General features: G+C 58.8%; 2 protein-coding genes across 2 annotated transcripts in view; both read right to left on the bottom strand.

Moving 5' to 3' along the window:
- The window catches only part of PDGFRB (platelet derived growth factor receptor beta), a 34437-nt gene extending 25591 nt beyond the window's left edge, over positions 1–8846 (bottom strand). Inside the window, exon 1 of the mRNA XM_075766939.1 lies at positions 8299–8846. The gene's annotated coding sequence lies outside the window, so the exon portion shown is untranslated. The remainder of the gene's footprint in view (positions 1–8298) is intronic.
- Positions 636–15639, bottom strand: part of ARSI (arylsulfatase family member I) — a 99364-nt gene continuing 84360 nt past the window's right edge. Inside the window, exon 3 of the transcript XR_012837801.1 lies at positions 636–646. The gene's annotated coding sequence lies outside the window, so the exon portion shown is untranslated. The remainder of the gene's footprint in view (positions 647–15639) is intronic.

Below are 15639 nucleotides of genomic sequence, written 5' to 3'. Positions count from 1 at the left end.
AGTTGCAACATCTCTCCTCTGGGGTCCCTCGGCTCCCATGACATCGTGTTTACTCACAGGCCAGATTACCATCACAGAGCCCTTTTTCTTTTTCCCAGCACATGGCTAGAATTAGGCAGGGCACACACATGGGGAGCCTGTCCTCCCAAGGCCCATAAACAGCTGCTGATAAAACACAGAGGTAGGAAATCTGAAACCAGGCTGAGGAGCAGAGGGGATGGGGAGTCCCCGGGGTCCCACAAGCCATCCTTGCCCATGGGATGAACGCCTGAGGGCAAAACCCTCCTCACCAGGCTACCTACCAGTGCCAAGGAGGTCCTGAGGCTTTACCCAGGTGCTGGTGAGACTGAGGGGTGCCGAGAGCCCTGGGTGCCTGTTTGCAACGTGCCTAGGTTTGGGGGTTTCTTTTAGTCACACAGAGGTGAGGTTTTGCAAGCTCTCGCAGGCAGCGCTGCGAATGCCTGAAGCCTCTGAGCAGTTTTGCCAGAGCTCTGTGAATAGGTGATCAAAGCCACAACCACTGATCCCTGGTGCAGACCAAGCTCTCTAGGAGATGGTCAAAACAGTGGTAGATGCCACCTTCACTGCAGTATGAGCTCAGAGCCACCGTGCCCGCACACAGGGACGGCTCTCCTGCCTGCCTCCGCTGCAGCGACCAGGGCTGGCATGACCAGAGCCCCTGCCCAGCATCCCAGACCCTGGTCCCCAGCTTTGGTGGCATCTGGAGAAGGTGGTCGTGGTGATGTTGGTCCCACAGCAGATGGCAGGACACGAGCTAGCACAGCCAACCTCCTCTGGGCTGTCTCAGGCTTTGACAGCATCTGCCAGAAAGCCAAAAATCAGGACCATGACTCCAAAGCAGGAGGGGAGGCTCCCGGGGAGGATTACGAGTCCGCACTGAGCCCCGACGACATGATTCAGCAGCCCTGGGGTCAACCATGCGAGGAATGGGGTGGGGTGGCAAGACCCACGCAGCCCCGTTTTGGCTGCAGCCATCCTCCTTCTCTGAGCACGGGGGGGACCGTGACATCCACGCACGCCATCCAGCAAACCTCCAGCTGCGGGCTCACCACAACACATTGCTGCAAGGAGCTGGCATGGGGGGACGTGGGACCATGCCGAGCCCTGTTCTCTCACCCCTAATCCCCCCTCTTTCCCCCTCCATTTTAAGCCCATGGGAGACTGAGGAAACGAGTGACCTATTTAGCGCAAGTTCAAAATAAAACAAAACATCTGTTTGGAGAGGTGCCAGCATTATAAATAATCCCCCAGCCCCGAGTGTTGGTATTTGTGGCCCTTTTGGATGCGCATGCTCCCCCACTTCCGCTTTTGGAGGAAAGGCCGGGTCCTGGGGCTGGTTGGGCTGTTCCCCGGAGCCTGTGAGCTTGGCCCGGGCTGTGGGAAAACCCTGGGCGAGGACCAGGGCTCACCTGGGGCTGGGGAAGGGGGGACAGGGGTGTTGGGAGGAACGGCTGCTGCGTGCCGGGCAAGGTGGATGCGGTGCCTGGCTGTCCCTTGCTGCATACCCTGCTCCTCGCCCCAGCCGAATCCTGCCCCCCTTGGTCTCGGTAGGGCAGCCGGTGGGTGCCAGGGCCATGGTGGTGCTGGGGCTGGTCTGTGATGGTGCTGGGGCTGGCTGGCATCTCAGAGCACAGCCCTGAAGTCTGGCGTTGTGCACCACCAGGGATGCTCACGCTGGGTGTGGGGAGCAGGGCTCTGCGCAGCATTGGGACTCACTCCCTGTGGTGTGACAACCCCTGAGGGGCACAAATGTGCCCCTGGGGAGCATTTCAGGCTATCCCAGTGCCCCTCTCCAGCAGGCTGCTCTAAAGATGTGACAGAGCCCAGCCCGGGCTGCCCACGTCCATCCCCCAATTCCTCCATTGCCTCTGAGAGCAAAGACACTTTAGGGAGAACACACCACTTTGCTTCCCGAGCACGTGAGCAATGGAGTTATGAACATGGCTGCAGGGCACCCAAACCACGTGCCAGGACCCATGCAGTTCCCTGCATCACTTCACTACTGGCCCTGGGAACAGGCAGCTCCAACTACAAAGCCACAGGTCTGGCTGGTAACGGTGGCTCAAAGAGCTCTCTGGCCCCTCTCTTCCCAAACAGGGATATTTGGGGGTCCCAGCTCCTGAGCACGTGGGGCTGGGTGGGTCTGGGCTCTCCAAGCAGAGCCCATCCACTTGCCCGCCGCTTTTCCCCACTGCCGGCAGAGTGGAGAGGGGAAGCAGGGGACGTAGGAGCAAGGATCGGGCACCGTCCCGGCTGCTCGTCCCGTGCCCTGGCACCTCCAGGGCTTTCCTGGCTCCCGTGCCATGGCTGCCAGCAAGCTGTGTCTCCCTTCCCGCAGCAATTCAAGGGAAGCGCTCTGCTAAGGTATATGCAAAGAGGAAAACAGTCCCCAGCATGTCAGCGTCTCCATCACCTGCTCACTGTTGCTGTTCAAGGGTGGCTGCTGTGGTGGGGCCAGGGCTGGAGCCAAAGGTCCTGGCTGGCTCTAATTAACCACTAATCATCAGCTGCAAGGGGAGGGCGATGGAGGCAGGAGGAGAAAAAGAGCCATCCTGAGCCCCAGGAGGATACAGGGGCTTTGTGAAGCCCAGTCAGTGTTGTGGTCTTATCAGCCCCATATCCCACCAAAGGATGAGCAACCTGATCTTCCTCTGAAAATTTCTGAGAGACGTGGATCTGCTGGGGAGGAGGAGATAATTTGCGTGGACGCGTCAGCTCTTCTCGGCTGCCTGAGAGGGACCCGAGCTTAATCGCTTTGTTCTGGGGTTTAGGCTCTCGTGGCCAGGATTAGGCATTCACCAGCTCTGCGGTCAGGGCACCTTTTGCCCATCTGTGGGACCCAGAGAGGAGTGTGACACCGTGGCCAGGGTGGGAGAGGACAGGGCCAGGCAGTGCTGGGGTGTGAAGGGCAGAGGCTGCTTTCAGAGGGTGGGTGTGTTTGATTTGGCCTTGCTACTTCTGGGTTCCTGAAAAGGAGAAAAAGCAGCTGCTGGTGCAGCTCTTGGTGCCAGGGGCTGATCCTGCCCCCTCCTCCAAAAGCCCACCCATGGGGCAAGAAGATGGGGGTGGTGGCACCCAGCGCCAGGACCACAGAGACAGCTGAACCGCAGTGCTGGGGGCAGCACCCCCACCCCCTGCCTCCCCTCCTGCCTGCTCGCAAGCTGGGGTCGGACCCCCGGCAGGGAATCACGCACCAACGAGGGTCTGGCTCCCACCTCCTTAGAACAACAGGACCTGGGGACAGCAATGGAGCTTTCTGGAGTGGGGAGGCACAGAAAGCCAAGCACGTCCCCTGTTCAACCACAAGTTGCACGGGGGATGCCTCCCTCTTGGACAACCTCTTCCTACATGCTCTGGCCAGGCAGCATGAGCCGTGCTTGCCATCCTGCACACAGGGTCCTTTATAACCTCCAGCGGTTCCTTTCCCCTCAGTTACGGGGCAAAAATCAGCTCTCCTCTGCACCCGTGCTCTGCAGACAGCCCCTGCCACCAAAGCCCCACGCATCCTCCGGAGGAGGAGCCAAGGCAGGACACGGCGCCGGGGTTGGCAGCTGCCAGCACCCCTGCTCTCAGCTTTAAATTGGACACCAAATCCTGCTCCATGCACCGGTTCTCCTCCTTGAATCAGACCATGTTCTCCCAAACAGCTCCCAGGCCAGAGAGTGAAACTTGGCAGCTGCCTGCGGGGAGAGAGGAGGGGATCCCTCTCGCGATGCCAGCAGTGCTCAGCCCCGAGGAAAGCGGGGTTTCTATTCTGCAACTGTTTGCTCAGCAAAGGCCGAAACCGAGGTGACTTCCAGTTTGCAAGCAGGGAATGTGCTTTCAGAGAGCAGGGCTCGAAATGGTGTATTTTCTGCTGGCCCCGGTTCAGACAAACCCACAAGCAAACATATTTTTTTGTATAAATAAGACAGTGTGTCTCGCCAGTTAAAGCAATTCAAACATGAATGTAGCAATTTAATTGGTGCCAATTACTGTGTCTTGGTAGCATTAAGATTTCAGTCACAGACTCTTGTGCATGGTAGACGGACCAGAAGGGGGGAGGCAGAGGGACCACAGGATGGGGCCTCGCACCGAGGGGCAGGCTTGCCTGTCGCCTGCCTGTCTGCTGCCTGCTTTGGGACCCTCGTCCCCCCGAGCAGCCCTGGTGCTGAGAAATCCCCTTCGGGAAGAGGGAGAAGGTACCTCCTACTCCATCTGTCTCCTGGTTTGCAGCCTGGGGTTTGACAGCCAGCGTGGTACCGTGTTACATCCCTGCGCTCTCCAACCCTTCCCTGCTCCTGCACCCCAAAGCCTCCTGTGAGCCCCATCGCACACCGGCTCTCGCTGAGCCCAGGGAAGAGCATAGGATGGGTGTTAGTGGAGATCTGGACTGGTGAGCAGGTGCCCCTGTGGGCATGTCCTGGAGAAGGATGAGTCCTCCTGTGGGTGCAGGGCATACACCACTCGCACTACACCAACCTGGCTTTCCTGGCAGCAACCTTTCCGTGGGAGTTTTGTGAGCTGCCTGCTCCCTGCACGGGCTCTCCGCACCACGGTCCTCTGGCCCTGCAGGTTGGTGATTGCAGGAGAAGGGTACACACACAGATCAGGGCATGCCCCAGCCTGCATCCCAGGTGTGCACCCAGGGATGATGGAAAAGCAGGGTGCGACGGGCAGCACATCACTGTACGTCTCCTGCTGCCAGGCTGGGAGGGCGTGAGACCCGCGGGACCACCTTGCTCAGTGCATCACACATATTCCAGCACCCCTCTCTACACCACCGGCACTTGTCCCTGTCCCGGCTGGGTTTGCTCCACGTCCCCCGTGGTGCTAGGAAAGCACTGCGCTTCCAGGCGGAGACATCCTGGCAGGAGCAGAGCAGGGCAGAGGTGTGCTTGGCTCCAGGAGCCTAATTAGGCAACCGGGGAGAGGAGGAGGGGAAACAGCCACCCCTAAAACAAGCCTTGTTATGTCCAATTTGCCTGGTGGAGCGGAAGGAGCCTCCTGGACCTGCTCCAGCCTCTCAGGAAACAATACCCAGTCTATACCCTCCCCTCACAGCTCTTCTCCAGGGGATTTCTTTCCCTTGGTTAAAGTACAAACAAACAAACTCTACGAAGTGTTTGGCCCGGATCCTCCCTCGCAGCGATAGGATGCATCCAGCCAGCCCCAAGCCCGCGTGGTCCCCAGCTCCCTCCAGCTCTGGGCCAAGGGCAGCTTCTGCTGCCAGCACCGGCGGCTGCAGCCCCACGGGATTCAGCCACCGCACGGCCTCTCTGCTCCCTGCCCTTTGCCGCTGCATCCCAGGAAGACACTTTGCCGGAGCCTCACCCTATGAGCTCCATTGCAATCCCATCCTGCTTCAGCATGGCATCAGACACCGGGGCAGAGGGACCTCGGGGACCACCTTGCCCAGCATAAAGCTGAGTGCAGGAGTCCCTGCCTGGACCCTCTGGCAGCAGCCGGTCACACCTGTCCGTCATTCGGGTGATGCCTTGGCCAGCCAACGTGGTCTCTTCTTGCACAGCATCACTCCCACAGCTAGAGAGCATTTCTTAACCTCAGCTTTCCTCTAGTGCTCACTAAGACAATTTCATCTTTCCCTAGTCCTGGAGAAGGGCTCAGTGCTCTCCTCTTCCTAACAGTGTTGTTCTGAACACCTTGGGAATCCTGTCTCAGACCCATCAAAAATGAGGCTGAAAGAGATCATGGGGTCATTGCCCTGCTGCAGCGCCCACTTCTCCCCAGCCAGAGGTTTTCCTGACATCCTTTGAAACCTGCAGAGCTGAAGGCGCCCAGCCTTATGTCTTTAAACCTACAAATGTTTCCCCTAAAAGCTAACTTTTTCCTTTGCAGTGACCTTTCCTGTGCATGAAGACTGCATGCAGTCCCCCCAGTGCCCAACCAGCCCCATTAACCCCTCTTCCAGTCCTCCATAGCCTATTCTGGGCTTCTCATCCCCCCCTCCCCGTGCTCTCCCCAAGTCTTTCCACTCTGCGTGCCTCCCTGCTGCAGTGCTTGGCATCGCTCGCTGGGGAGGACCTGCTCCCTCCGCCCCATGTGCTCAGAAAGAGCTGCAGGTTTCCCCGCACCACGCTACAATCTGCTTTGTGTCCACTGTAGCCCCCAGATCCTTTCCCACCCGACAAGCTGCCTGGGCTGTTACCTCCCAAGATCATGCACGGCCATTTAATATTTCCTTCCTAATGGCAGCATGCTGTCACAGCTCTCTGTCGCCCGGTTGATGCCGAACTCCTCCTGGAGCCCTTGGGATCCTCCCGTGCACCAATCTGCCCACACACCAGCTGCCCACCCAGCGTGGCGCCAGCCCAGAATTTCGTACGTGCGCTCATCCATCAATTGTAGAGGACCAAGCCCAGGCCAGAGCCCTGCAGAACCCCACTAGAAATGCCCAGGACTTTGGACAACAAGCCATGGCTAACTTCTCCCTGACTGCAGCGTTACGGCTGGCCACACTTGTGTTCAGACCATGCTCCCTGTTTGGACCGCGGGCACCCTGAACCACCAGTCCTGTGCAGGGATGTGGAGATGAGCCAAGGGCAGGTATTCAGGTGGCTGCGGTCCCACCGCCTGCTCCTTCAGTGAGGACCCTCCACGCTGCTGAGCTGGAGGAAGGGACAGCTGGCTTTAGGGAGAGAGAAAAGCCCTTTGCGTGCTGGAAACGGGTCACTGTGACTTGATGATTCTACGAAACACTGACCGCTCTTGATGCACAGACTGAGCCGGAGGTGTTTTCTGGACCCAGGGACACCATCCAGAGTTGACGACTGCCACCGGGGCCACAGCACACCTGTGCCTGGGTGACATCAATGTCAAGGTATGACTTCAAGCCTCATGTCAGACTGTGCCCAGGGCTGGCTGCTGGCTGCCAGCTGCCAACTAGGGTGGCTACCTGGTGGCTCCCCCACCAAGCCAGCCCAGCACACACCCTCTGCCAGGCAGAGCTGTGTCTTTGCCACTGGCTCCAGCTGCCTGAATGAAACATGCCCCTTTCCTGAGAGCATGGGGTGCACAGGCACCTTCTCCCTGCAGGGTGTTGATGGGGAAATGACTCCTCAACCGACCCCTTAAAGGCCCTGGGGAGCCCTGAGCCTCAACATTGCTGGTCACTGGCATCGATGGGAGACCCTCTGAACTGATTTGGGACTGCCAAGCCCCTGCAAACAGGGTCTGCACGCCAAACTGACTCCTTTTAGCTATTTGCTATTTGCCCACTGCTTTAGCAGAAGCCCCAGGTGCTCTGGGCAGGGATGGAGCAGCACACCCCTTTCCAACCCAAGCCCTGCTTTCAGACTCTCCCTCTTGGCAGGTGAGTGCAGCAGCTGGATGCTCTGAGCCCACAGTGGTCCCAGTGTGACCCCCAAAGCCCCGTGGGGCACACAACCCCCTGTCCCTGGGCTGTCGGGGCTGCCTGTGTCAGCACAGCTTCACTCCAGACCAGCTCCAGCCTGCTGGAGGCCCTCAGCTCCTGGGCTCTTGGGACAGCAAAGCTGTTACCCACATCCATGCCTAGAAGGGTTTTACCAGGCTGTCCCCTCTCCAGCACCCAGCACACCAGGGTGCAGGCCCTGAGCAGGGCTCGCAGAAGTCCCTCTATGCTTTGGTCTGGCCCGTGGGGACAGGAGTCCCGCCAAGGGCAGAGATCGAACCAGCGTGGTCCTAGGAGCACCATGCATTTAGGGATGACCACGGATGTGTTCGGATGGTCTAACACTGCGGTGATGCAGCTCTGCAGCAGGACACACTCATGCCTCTAAAAGACGTCTCGCTGGGGACGGCGAGCAGCCTCTTCCCCCCACACACCTCAGCCCTCCCGGAGCCGCTGGGTTGGGAGAGCCAGGGTAACTCTGTGATCCGGGGAAGGACTGCGCTGCCCAGGGAGAAGCAGAGATCCCCTGGGCCCTGCTCCCATGGCAGTGGGGTCCCCCCACCTGCCCTACAGCCACAGCATCCCCCTGGCTCCCCATAGCCATCCCAGCCCAGGACCTGGCAAGAGCTGACGGGATGGCTTTTTCCTATGGGATGCCACAGAGCTCAGCCGCTCTCCACCAAACATCACCTCCCCAGGGCTTGGTGGGGTGTTTTGGGGTGCAAGCCCCTTGCAGAAGAGCAAAGCCCCTTCCAGAGTAACAGGGCTGGCTCGGGGACAGGGTCCCCGGGGTCCGTACCACCTCCAGCCGGAGGTTTCCTGGCCGGAGAGCTGGAGCAGAGAGGCTTCCCGGCCAGAGATCCAGAAGGCGAGCTGGCACCCGGGTGGGCAACACGAGGGCTTACCTTGGGCAGGGTCCCACCAGGCAAGCGCTGGTGCCGCACGTCCCACAGGCGCTGGTTGCCCCAAAATTCCTTCCTCTCCTCCTCCGCGCTCTTTATCTGCTGCCTGCTGAGGCTCTCCCTGCCCTCCCAGCCTTCCCCAGCTGGCAAGGCTTTTCCACTTAAAGGAGAAAGAGAGGGAAGGGAAGAAATGAAGTGGAGGGGAGGAGGGGAAAAAAAAAAAAAAAAATCAAATCAAAAGGAGAGGCAAGGCTGTGCCAGGGCTGGGCTGCAGCCAAGCTCTCGCTCTGCTCCTCTACCGCATCTCAGCGGTGCCCTGGGCAGCCCCCAGCCCACCTGGGAGGGGGTCCGGCCGCCTCGGGCCCCGGCGTGGAGCAAAGCCCCGGGCGGAGGGATGTGCACGCGTGTGTGTGTGCGTGTATAAATAAAAGAGACCTCGGGAGGAGGGGAAGGGGGGAGGCTGCCTCGCCAATGAGGAGCAGAGTCCCTCCGACTTCCTCCCTCCACCCTCTGCGGGGACCCTTTGCAGAGCAAAACTTTCGATTAAAGCCCGGCAGACGAGCGCGATGGGAAGGGGGGGGGGGATTTTTAAAAAAGAAGGAGAAGCCAAAGTGGCTGCAAGGAGAGGGGAGTTTTGCCGCAGGGGGAGCGGCCAGGGCCCGGCTAACGGGAAACAAAAGGAGCCCGGACCAGCCCGGCTCTCGCCCCCTTAAACCGGAGGGAAGGAGCTGCTCTCTCCCTGTGTCTGCTTTCAATTCTGGCCTTTTTCCCTGTTTTCTTTTTCTTTTTCTTTTCTTTTCTTTTCTTTTTTTCCCCCTCAAGCCGCCCCCCCCCCCCCCCCCCGCCCCGTTTTCTTTTTTTTTCTTTTTTTTTTCCCCTTTCTCAGGATATGAGGGGATGTTTAGAAAATCCGCTGCCCACGCCAGCAGCTGACTCATGTTTTTATTAAAGAAGGCCTGTACTGAACCGACTCTGCGTATTCCCCCCGGACGCCTCTCCGGGCCGTGCCGTGCCGGCACTGCGCCTCCCGCCCCGCTGACCCCCGGCCGGCTGCGGCTGCTCGGGGAACCGCCAACGCACCCTCCCAGTCCTTTTATTTTTATTATTTTCTAGAAAAGGGAGTAAAAGGACTTGTGCAAGTGGGATGCTGTGGCAGGGGGTGGGTTTGGTTGGGGACTCGGAGCTGTTTGGGCTGCCGAGGGGCACGGAGCTGGAAGAGGCATCAGGAGTTTCCACCTCAGCCATGCCATCATTTCAGACATCCTGCATCCCTCCTGCCCTGGAGGGGTGGAAGCCAGCTGATGAAACTGCTTTAAATCCTCCCCACACCTTGATGAGTTCTAATAAAGTCTCTGAGAATATCTCAATAGGCAAAACATTATCGTTTGTCCAACAGGGGATTTTTTTACAATTTGTTTTGGCACTATAACAAGGTGCAGAAGCTCTTTGGATCAAAACTGTCTTTTGACCCATCAGTTCTTGCCACTGTTTCCATCTTGAGGATGTGCCTTTGTCTGATCCAAACAAGAAAAACTGCAAAAATGCACTGGTTATCCTGAAAAAGGAGGCTCCCCTGAAAAGATACCTTTCTATCTTTCCTTTTTTTTTTTTTTCCTTTCTAAGAATGAAAAAGCCCTTCCCCTAAAGACAACACCACTGAAATCTGTGTTCCTGGCTTATTTGCAAGGCAGACTCATCCCCTCCTGCCTCGCTCATGAACGCCTGCACAATGGGCACGGCTAATGATTCCCCAGCTGGACGAGCCCAAGAGATTGCCGCTTATCGCCCGTTATCTCGGCGTTTTCTTTGCACCGACGCAAAACCAAAGGGGAAGGTCTTTATTCTGTGCAGCCGTGGAGGGCAAGGAGAGCCGGGCTGCGGCACCCCCGGTTATCCACACGCAATGAGCGGCACGTTGCCCGGGGCTCGCGTGCCTGGCAGGGTCTGGAGCCGGGCAGGCACAGCCATGGGCAGGGCAGGGGAGATGCGGGCCTGGTTGAGCCTGGGCAGGAGGGGGAGGCTGAGGTAAGGAAGGATGCTGGAGAGGGAGCCCCCCGGAAGCTGGAGGGGCTCTTATGCCAGGCTGCGTGGGAGGTCAAGCGGTGATTGCTGGGTGAGCCCCCACTGCTCCCCTGCACCGGGCTGGCCAGATTCTGCGACTCCAGACGTGGTGGCAGCCATCTGTTGGGGGCCCCTGGCAGCCCCCCCAGAGCTGAGATGGTCTGTTGTGCAGAAGAGCCGGTGAGCGTGAGAGCAGTTCATATGGGGGGCAGGCGGCGGGGGGAACATGCTGCGCACATGGTTCTTCCCAACACTTTTCCCAAGGGATAAAGACGTGTCTGACGTGTCCATGCGTGTGGACATGTGGGCTCAGCAGAGCTATTTCCCAGCAGTGTCCCCCCTTCAAGGACAGCATCACTGCTCCCAGCACAGCAGGAAAAGGAGAAACCCACTGGTACAATCCTGCTGGGCCCCTTGAACCTGGGATGGGCTACCTGGGGTGAGCAGGGGGTGGAAAAGCTAGCACGGACCATGCTGGAGGGCAGAGCATCCTGATCCCGAAGTGGGACATATTTCCTCCTCTCCTCCCTGCAAACACATGACCCTGATGCCCACTTACGGGCTGGGAGCAGGGACAACCTGGGCAAACAAAACCCTCTACCAGGAGAAGTCTGCAAAGGCCAGGGTTCATTGTTTTGGGATGCTGGAGAGCCCACAGCATCCTGGCAAGCACACGGCGGCCTGTGCTGTACATCCCCAGGGAGCATCCAGGGCTGCGCATTTTGTTTAGGAACAGTGTGTTGGGGTTATGGCAGCTCCTGGGAAAGGCCAGCTCGGAGGAAGCACTGAAGCCGGAGGGACTTGCTTGTGCAAGCGCGTGGGTGGAGGGGAGCAGCTCAGCTACCTCTGCCTCATCCTCTCTTCGTTGCTCACCTCTATTTTTGGTGCCTGCACCCCCATTTGTGGTGCTTGCAGGACTTAGTGATTCCCCCAGGGCTGGGACAGCTGCAGTGTGGGCTGCCAGAGCCACCCTTGGCTGAGATTTCCAGTCTCTATAAGCATCGTTAAGTGCTAGCGGGGGCTTGGGGTCACATAGTGCAGCATTTCTGGTGGGGACAGCAGCCGCTGAGATAGGGACACTCTGGGGCATTTGGACTGCTCTGGCATCACCTGGATCAAAGCAGCTCTCCGACCTTCTGCCCCATCCCAGGCAGAGCTGGGACCATGAGAAAAAGCCCATATCCCATGCCTGACGTGGAGAAGAGACGCCAGAGCCAGGTGACTCAACATGATGGTGGGAATGGCCGTGCTGGAGTCAGCAACAAGTCCCATGTGCCAGCAGGTGAGAGGCAGGTAGGAAAGAAGAAGCAGATGTTGATCTTTCCCACTTCTCTGAGGGTTTAACAAGAGCCAGATTCACTCCTGGCTTCGGTTCCTCCAAGCCTCTATCAACTCCAAGTCATCACAGAAATTTCAGCATCGCTCTAATGTGTTGAGCCACAGACCACAAGAGAGTAGCAGCGGGTGCTGGGGAGCACGGCACCACATCTGGGCAGCCCATCTGGCGCAGCAGCTGCCAGCACTTGCTCCTGGCTGGATCCAGCTCTTGGGCCCTGGGGAGAGCTGCACGGAGGTTTCACCCAGCCTTTTCCGGAGCTCTGCCCTGGCCTTCGGAGGAACCGCTACCCCGTGTATGGTCCTGCTTTGCTAGGGTGGTGGTGGGTGACAGCAGTGCCCAGGGAGGAAAGGGAGGCAGAAAGTGCTGGCCTCCTCCCAGAGTGACCATATGGCCAAGCACCATGTGCTGGGGAGCATCCTGAGCTGGGGAGCATCCTGCAGCACCATGAACACCGGTCACAGGCATTACAGGGCAATGGTGGTGTCAGGAGGTAGCACGGAGCCATATGCCATATGGTCCTGTGTCCCTACAGATGCTGGCCTGTCCCCTACATCCCCTGTAGGTTGGGGTGCTCGGAGGAGGCATTAGCCAGTGGCAGAGGATGCTAGCCCACTGCCTTTCCCCACCTGGAGGCCTTTCCGCCCCCATCCCATGCACTCTTCCTAACCCCCACAGCAAGGCTCAGTATTAAATGTGCTCCACGGAGCCCCGGGAGGCAGCGGCAGGCTCCTGGGTGAATACTAATAGCGATGCCGTCCGGTCGCCCCAGACTTTCCCACACATCTGCAGCCACTTAATGTGGGAATCGTTAACCCTCTGCTTATGCAGTGCCTGAAACGTGGTGAAGGAGCGAAGCACAGCCAGGATGCTCCCTGCCAGACCCCAGCCACCATTGGGACCCCACATCTCCCAAATCGCATCACCAACCCAGTGAGAGCAGTGGCCTTGCACGTGCTGGAAAGCAATGAGAGATGCCTGCGTGTGTCCCTGTCCCCAGTGCCCTTTTGAGGATAGTCCCAAGATTTGTGGCATTTGCATTTTGCCAGGAAAGCTGATCCCGGGGAGGGGAGGGGGGGCTGTATGGCTGGCAGCACATCGATTTGGGCTATCCCGGTCCAGAATCCATCCCTCTGGAGACCAGCTCTGCAGAGCCCTCCTCAGCTCAGGGGCACAACGTGCCGGCAGAGATGTGGTTCAGGCATCCAGGAAAAGCCAAAGGGTACGTGGGAGTCTGCAGCGGGGCTAATGGAGCTGGGACAGGGGGTCGTCCTCTGCAAGAGGGTTGCACTGATGTCTCCATTGCCAGAGAGGAGGAGATGCTCCCGGCACATTCGGTGGGGCATCTGTGCTTGCCTCATCCCTCCCTTGCTCTCTGGGATGCTGCTCCAAAGGTGTATGGAAGGAATGATGTATAGGAGACACGCTCTGCTCTCCCTTTCCTCCCGCTGCAGGAGGGTGGCAGGAGAAGCTGGGGAATGGGAGGAAGGTGCTGGCTGGGCTGGGGTGTGCGTGGGGCCACGCAGCTCTGGGATGCGCTGGTCTGAGGCCGCAGGTTTGCCTTCAGGAGCAAGAGGGGTTGGGGGGAGCGGGGAGGCCACGGGCCCAAGGGGCTGCCAGGGAGGTGGTGGGGCAGGAGTCTCAGGGCAGAAAGGGGAGCGAGGGGAGGCACCATCTCGACTCTCTGTGGGCATCTCCCTGTCCTACTGAAACCATGGTGCAGGTTCAGAACAAGTCATGGGACAAGGCAGGACTTCGTTTCCTGGGATGAGTGCCTCCTCCATAGGAGGAGGAGGTGGTGGGGTGGTGTCCCCTGCAAACCTGCTCCATCAGTGATAGCTGCTTGCAGCCTGGCCCTGGGGACCTCCCAGCCCTCCCTTCCCCAGCCCTCCTGCCTCCAGGAGATGGCATCACTCGATCATGGATAGCAGCGCCAAGCCCCAGGGAGTGTCGGGGAAACCTGGCCACTCTCCCTCTCCGCTGCATCTGCCTGGTTTCCACCAGGAATCTCAGGTCTGGAGAACTAGCAGGAGGTCCCCAGGCTGGGTTTGGTGCTGGGGTTCTCTGGGGTAGATGGAGAGGGTACAGACACCTCCTCTTATCCAGCTGGGGACACCCAGGGGCTCTGGCAGGCCCTGACCTGCTCACCCATGGAACCCTGGTGCAGGTCACATTCTGGGTCACCGAGGGTCCCCAGCAGCACCCTTGAGTCTAGCAGCTGGGATGCTCCTCAGGGAGCCCATGGAGGGGGGGGGGCCATCGAGGGCTCCTCGCCTGGTTCTTCCCCAGCATAAACTTTGCCAACTATAATTCCCACCAGCAATAAACAGGCCAAAGAAAAGGAAAAGAGGGAAGTTATTGTCAGTGGATCTTTATGGCCCCTTCGCCCTGCGCTGAGGGAGCTCATGGCACGGCTGTTAGCAGGCACCTGGCGATGCTGCGCCCCGCTGAGCCCTTCACCTGCCACAGACAGGATGCAGGTGTGGGGTGCTGCCCCCGGACCCCTGGACCTTTGGTCCCCGGCAGCTGCCTGAGCCCTTGGCCATGGCTCCACTGGCTGGGAAAAGGGAAAGGGGGGCCCGGGCTGCCCATCACTGCCCGCTGGAAACAGCCAGCAGCAGGAATAACCCCAACATCCCCCGTCCCTGAAATGCAGTCGCCACCTGTGCTCCTCCATACCTCCTGCCATCTGCTCAGGGGGAGAGTTTTCTTCTTTTCTTCTTTTTTTTCCACTCCCTGAGCTAGTGTCTCTTTGCTGGCGCAGGAGGAGGAGGAGGAGGAGGAGGAGGAGGAGGAGGAGGAGGAGGAGGAGGAGGAAGAGAAGGAGGAGGAAGCGGGGGGAGGAGGAGGAGGAAGGTGGCCTTGGCTCTCTTGTTTAAACAAAGCCATGGCTGCGTTGAGACCTTGGGAAAAAAACAGAATAGATGGGGTTTACGGCACATCAATCAATCTGCGCTGTGGCGTGAGCTGAGATCGTCACCGGGTGGGATGGTCATGATAGTCACCTTTGTCACGAGGGAGGGAGCTGGGACAAGGCTAGGCGAGGGGCCGGGGACACTGGGAGGCACAGGGAGGACGCTGCAAATGGCTCACCTCTCGTGGTACCTCTGGCCATGCCAGGTCTCAGAAGGCAGAGCCTGGGCGGTGTCAGCTCTGGGTGTGATTTCCCATTGCTGGGGTTTTACTCTGCTCCCTTCTTGCAAACCAGATCCCTCACGTCTCACTGTCCCCCTTTGATCTCCTCCTGGCTCCCACCTCCTTGCAGGGTGTGGATGTGGCACAGGGACATCCGTGTAATATTTTCCCTCAGTTTCAGCTGGAACCAGGGCTGGAGCAATGGGACAAGGCACCCAGGGTGGATGCAGGGCTGCTGCGGGTCCACAGCTCCAGGGTTGGGGGGTGCTGCCCCGTTATGGCTCCAGTGTGCTGTGCTTAGCTGCAGGGTGGGAACGGCAGCAGCCTGGCCTGGCTGCGGCTGGGAGAGCTGCGAGGTGGGTACAGCGAGCTCTCACAAAGTCCACCGTGAGCAAACAGATGACAGCAGTGCTGCAGGGGCTCGGGGATGCACCGATCCCTCCACGAACATGGGAAGGAGAGCTCAGGATGCCGTGGGGAGGAAGGGCTGGTGTGGGAGTGAGCGAGGCCCTGGGGAGCACCGGTGGCCAGGTGCTGTCCCCAACCCACCAGCTAATGCTGGGGACATCTGCCACCGGCTGCAGGGGGGGGGGAAAGCAAGAAATGGTCATGCATCAAATGCACTGAGCTCCTTGAGTCAGAGAGGCTTTGCTGGTTTTGTTACTGTTTTCCATTTAACCCCTACAAATCCGTGAGGCAATTCCACACTGGAAACACTTCCCAGGTTCATATCAAGAAAAACCTTTGAGAGTCTCTTGTTTTATGCCTTCCTCTCGATTTCATTCTAAATCTCTTTTTTCCTTGCTTCTTTT

This window comes from Balearica regulorum, chromosome 14 (genome assembly GCF_011004875.1).
Source record: "Balearica regulorum gibbericeps isolate bBalReg1 chromosome 14, bBalReg1.pri, whole genome shotgun sequence".
In the NCBI taxonomy this organism is placed as follows: Eukaryota; Metazoa; Chordata; class Aves; order Gruiformes; family Gruidae; genus Balearica; species Balearica regulorum.
Note: the sequence above shows the minus strand (reverse complement) of the source record. Positions and strands in the feature narration are given on the sequence as shown.